Source organism: Arachis ipaensis, chromosome B6, assembly GCF_059453495.1.
Source record: "Arachis ipaensis isolate K30076 ecotype BB chromosome B6, ASM5945349v1, whole genome shotgun sequence".
Taxonomy (NCBI): domain Eukaryota; kingdom Viridiplantae; phylum Streptophyta; class Magnoliopsida; order Fabales; family Fabaceae; genus Arachis; species Arachis ipaensis.
In genome coordinates, this window is record NC_142441.1 from 140,855,231 (window position 1) to 140,861,426 (window position 6,196).

Consider the following 6,196-nt stretch of genomic DNA (forward strand, 5'->3'; position numbering starts at 1 on the left):
ACGAGGGAAATCATGAGTATTTATGTATCACAACTCATGATTTAAATAAAAATGTTATATTAGAAAAGTTACCCCACTTTCATCTGGATTGTATTATACCAAGATTAGTGCAATTGAATCACATGCCATTGTAAACCAGAAGTTTACTAGCCCAAATGAATTCATAACTTGGCATGATAGATTGGGTCATCCGAGAACAACCATGATGAAGAGAATTATTGAAAACTCTCATGGACATTCACTAAAGAATCAGAAGATTCTTAAATCTAGTGAATTTTGTTGTGCTTTATGTTCTCAAGGGAAGTTAATTTTAAGGCCATTACCAATAAAGATTGGATTTGAGTCCCCTGAATTCCTATAAAGGATTCAAGGTGATATATGTGGACCTATTCATCCACCATGTGAATCTTTTAGGTATTTTATGGTCCTGATAGACGCATCTTCGAGATGGTCATATGTGTGCTTATTATCTTCTCGCAACCTGGCGTTTGCAAGATTACTGGCTCAAATTATTCGATTAAAAGCACAATTTTCAGAAAATCCAATCAAAGCAATTCGTCTTGATAATGCTGGTGAATTTACTTCCCAAGCTTTTGATGCTTATTGTATGGCTAACGGAATAAGTGTTGAACATCCAGTAGCTTATGTTCACACACAAAATGGGTTAGCAGAATCACTTATTAAATGTCTCCAATTGATTGCTAGACCCTTGCTTATGAGAACAAATCTCCCAACCTCGGTTTGGAGGCATGCTATTTTACATGCCGCAGCACTTATTCGTTTGAGGCCAACGAGTTACCATCAATTCTCTCATATGCAATTAGCTTTTGGCCAGCAGCCAAATGTCTCCCATTTAAGAATATTTGGGTGTGCGATATATGTTCCCATTGCACCACCTAATCGCACCAAAATGGGACCCCAAAGAAAATTGGGGATATATGTTGGATATGATTCTCCCTCTATAGTGAGGTATCTTGAGATACAAACGGGAGATATATTTAAAGCCCGATTTGCGGATTGTCATTTTGATGAATCAAAATTTTCAACATTATGGGGAGAGAATAAGCTTCCTGAAAAGGAACTTAATTGGAATGCATCATTGTTGATGCATTTAGATCCTCGATCAGGGCAATGCGAACTAGAAGTTCAAAAGATTATACATTTGCAAAGAATAGCAAATGAATTGCCTGATGTATTTTCCGATACAAAGAGGATAACCAAATCTTATATACCAGTGAAAAATGCCCCAATTCGAATTGATGTCCCAGTAGGACAAGTAGCCACTGAAGCAAATTCACGCCAGAAGCGTGGCAGGGCGGAAAATGCCCAAATTCGAATTGATGTCCCAGTAGGACAAATAGCCACTGAAACAAATACACGCCAGAAGCGTGGCAGGCCTGTCGATTCCAAAGATAAAAATCCTCGAAAGAGAAAAGAGGTAAATACGATTCCTGTTGAAAAAGACACAGTAAAGACACCTGCAGTTGTCCAAAATTCTGATATAGTTTTAACGCCAGAAGACGTTCAGGTACCTGAAAATTGTGAAAATGACGAGATCTCGATAAATTATGTCTTTACAGGAGAGAAATGGGACCGAAATAAGACAATTGTCAATGAAATATTTGCATATAATGTGGCATTGAATATCATGCATGAAAGTAAGGATCTTGAGCCAAGATCAGTCGAAGAATGTCGACAAAGAAATGATTGGCCAAAATGGGAAGCAGCCATGAAGGCTGAATTAGACTCACTTGCAAAACGTGAAGTCTTTGGACCTGTAGTCCGTACACCTGAAGATGTAAAACCTGTTGGATACCGATGGGTATTTGTGAGAAAACGAAATGAGAAAAATGAAGTTGTGCGCTATAAAGTCCGACTTGTGGCACAAGGTTTTTCACAAAGGCCCGGTATAGATTATGAAGAAACGTATTCCCCTGTAGTGGATGCAATAACATTGCGTTATTTGGTCAGTTTATCTGCATATCATAAACTGCATATGCATTTAATGGATGTGGTAACAGCCTACTTATATGGCTCATTAGATCGGGATATCTATACGAAAGTCCCTGAAGGACTAAAGATATCTAAATCATCCAATGAATATTCGCAAGGGTTATACTCAGTCAAATTGCAAAGATCTTTATATGGTTTGAAACAATCTGGACGAATATGGTATAATCGTCTTACTGAGTATCTGGCCAAAAATAGATTCAAAAATGATGATATTTGCCCATGTGTTTTCATAAAGAAATCTACATATGGATTCATTATAATTGCTGTGTACGTTGATGATTTAAATATCATTGGGACTCCTGAAGAGATTCCAACGATTATAAAAACTCTAAAAGAAGAGTTTGAGATAAAAGATCTTGGAAAGACTAAATTTTGTCTCGGCCTGTAGATCGAGCATACGAAAAATGGGATCTTTATTCATCAAACGACATACACAGAGAAGATCTTGAAAAGATTTTATATGGATAAGTCACATCCCTTGAGTACTCCAATGATCGTAAGATCTTTGGATGTGGAAAAGGATCAATTCTGTCCTAAGGAAGAAAATGAAGATATCCTTGGTCCTGAAGTACCATATCTTAGTGCCATTGGAGCACTAATGTATCTTGCTAATAATACGCGACCCGATATATCATTTGCTGTGAATTTACTAGCAAGATATAGTTCCTCTCCAACCAGAAGACATTGGAGTGGAATCAAATAAATCTTTCGATATTTTCATGGAACGGTTGATATGGGATTGTTTATCCCTATGGATCCAAGTCACAATTAGTTGGCTATGCAGATGCTGGATATTTGTCTGATCCATATAAAGGGAGATCTCAAACAGGATACATATTCACATATGGTGGTACAGCTATATCATGGAGGTCCACAAAACAGACGATTGCAGCAACATCCTCTAATCATGCTGAAATACTAGCGATACATGAAGCTAGTTGCGAGTGTTTTTGGCTAAGGAGAGTGATCCAATATATCCTGTCATCATGTGGACTGATTGACCATAAGATAGCTCCAACTGTCCTGTTTGAAAATAATACAGCATGTATTGCTCAACTTAAAGGCGGATATATCAAAGGTGATAGAACAAAGCATATTTCTCCCAAATTCTTCTTCACTCATGATCTTCAAAATCAGGGGACAATTGATGTCCAACAGATCCGCTCAAGTGACAATCTGGCAGATTTGTTCACAAAGTCACTCCCAAAATCCTCTTTTGAAAGATTGGTACATGAGATTGGGATGCGCCGATTTCGAGACATCAACTGATATCGACAAGAGGGGGAGATTGTACTCTTTTTCCCTTGGTCAGATTTTTTTCCATCAGATTTTTCTTGACAATGTTTTTAATGAGGCAGTCCCCATCACTAAAGGATATTGTACTCTTTTTCCTTCACTAAGGTTTTTTTCCCACTGGATCTTTCTTTAGTAAGGTTTTAACGAGGTAATAATCCTAAATGGTCATCCAAGGGGGAGTGTTACGATAAGAATGAAATGGATGACCATGTAAGGCTTAGTTTTCCTATGCTGAAAGGAACAATTCTCATGACAAAGCACAATTAATGAAGTTTGAAAAGTAGAATTTGTTTGCCTATAAAAGCATGAACGAGGCAAAAGAAATTCACACATCAATAAAGCATTTCTTCTCTCTCTACGTACAATATAAAACTTTCTTTCTCTTTCTCTTTTCATATACTACAAATACAATATTAATATATAAATTATCATTATTAGTGAATATTAATACTAGAGTCTTTCATTTACACTTCTTTATTTTATCTTCCTTATTTAGTTATTTTATAACATTTTTTAAGCTTTTGACCAATGAAAAGTAGTAGTATTAATATTTAGTGTAATTTTTAAAATTAAATTATAATTTTTAAAGAAGTTTTAAGAGTTTATAGAGAAGTTAAAAAAATGATTTTTTTTATAATACTATTATTTTTTATTATATTTTTATAAAACAAATACTTTTAAAATTAAAAATTCAAATACAAAATAATTTAATTATAAATTACTTTTAATATAACTATTTATTGTTTAAAATATTTTTTCAAAAGGAACTTAATTAAGCTGTTTATCCAAATTGGACCATAATAGATAAAAATTCAAATGCAGGCAACTTCATGTGAAGTTGATAAGTGAGAGCCATTATTTGAAAATTTAGTTAAATCAGTCAAATTATTTAATAACTCTTAATTATCAATTTCATATGAAATTGACTACACCTGAGTTTCTACCAATTTAATATTCGTGATGATGTTGCATAATTGAGAAATTAAAGAATTGTATCTAAATATTTTATTAAAAATCATTTAAAAATAATTATTTTATACTTCGATGAATTAAATATATCAAAAAGTTAAAAAACTATTATTATCTAAAATTTCTTTATGTTTTTATTAAGAATTATTAGGTTTTTATTGGATTAAGTTCTTTTAAAATGATAAAATTAGACTTTAATTTGTAATTACTTTTTAATTAAGATAACAAGACTCATAAATAATAAATAAAAAAATTTTGGAATCATCAATTTTTTAGTATTTTTGGTTATTATTGACTAATACAAATACTAAAATGTCTTTAATAAGTAAATTTACTAATTAATATGTACAAACTTTTAAAAATGTAAATACAAACTATATTGATATTTGTGCAAAATTATCGTAAATATAAGTACAAATTATAAGTTTTAATACTATAAATACGAGTTCAATTCCAAAATAGTCCATGAAATTGGCTACATGCACCAAAAAATATCAATTTTTTTAAATAAATTAAATAAATATATTAATTACTGAAATAAATAATTTTAAAAATTATTACCAAAATCTGTTTCAAGCCGTTAACCGTATCTTGTTTACAGTGTAAACGAGATAAGACACATGCACGTGATACGTGTATATCTCGTTTAGAGTGTAAACGAGATACGTGTAAAGTTATATCGTTTATATTGTAAACAAGATACGTGTTAAATCAATGTGTTTACAGTGTAAACGAGATACAATAAGACAAATTTTCAGCAGCTATAAAAAATGTGCAACTCTTGACATTCTCCACATACATTTCATATCTTTTTCTCTTCCATTTTTCTCACAAAAAGAAGGAAAAATATCCAGTAATAGCGTATACATAGTTGTGTGTGTTTACCCCAATTGTCGTATGAGAAATTGCGACAGTGGGGTGATATTTGAGTGTAGATCAAGTGATGGAGCTGTATACCGAGGTTGGAGATGTTGGTGGCGGTGATTCTGTACACTCGACCTATGTGCAGGACGACCGACCTCTCGTACCACCACCCATTCATGTCGTCCTTATAGTGGAAGACATAGAGGTGAGTGAGGAAGACTCCGACGAAGAGTACGTTGCCGATAGTGCCGATAGTGCCGATAGTGATTCCTTTGAAGGGGGCGATGAGAATAAGTTTGTACCGGAGACACCCGTCGAGACAGTGGTGGGCCATGTTTTGCCTCCCTCTCCCACCCAATTCCAGTGCTATCAGATGTACTAAGTCACTATCATACATTGGATTTGGATGTCATGGATGAAAGAATTCTGTTTTCCAACAAGGGGAAAGAGGATTACAACCTAAACGGCGGTATAGAGTTTTGGGTCAAACACAGATTCAAATGCTGAGATGCAGTGATGCAGGGTGTGAAGAACTACAGTATTCGCAGGAGTGCTGAGTACCGGGTGATCGAATCGGACCGATTAAAGTACCATGTGCATTGTCGTCAAGCTGCAAATGGGTGTCTATGGAATCTATATCTTGCCCTTCGACAAAACCTTGGATACTGGTGAGTTCAAGTTTAATTGAGGCATACTTATTCATTTATGGTTGCTATATATTAAGTAGTTTTCAACAATGGCTGCTTTATTTTGTTAGGGAGGTCCGTAGGGTTGGTGGAGCGCACACTTATTTAGCACCCACCATGTCCCAGCACTATCGACAGTTGGATAGTAGTCTCATCTACAAGGTCACCCTGCCGTTGATACAGTCCAACGCATCCATCAGTATTCCTGTCCTGCAAGGTGCGGTCCGACAGAGCTATCACTTCAAACTCTCCTACAGAAAGGTGTGGATGGCGAAGCATGTAACACCCTAATTAGCCTAAACTTTACCTCGCGTCGTAAAGCAAAGGTTAATCAGAGCTTACGACAGTTCTAAGCTCATATATATATA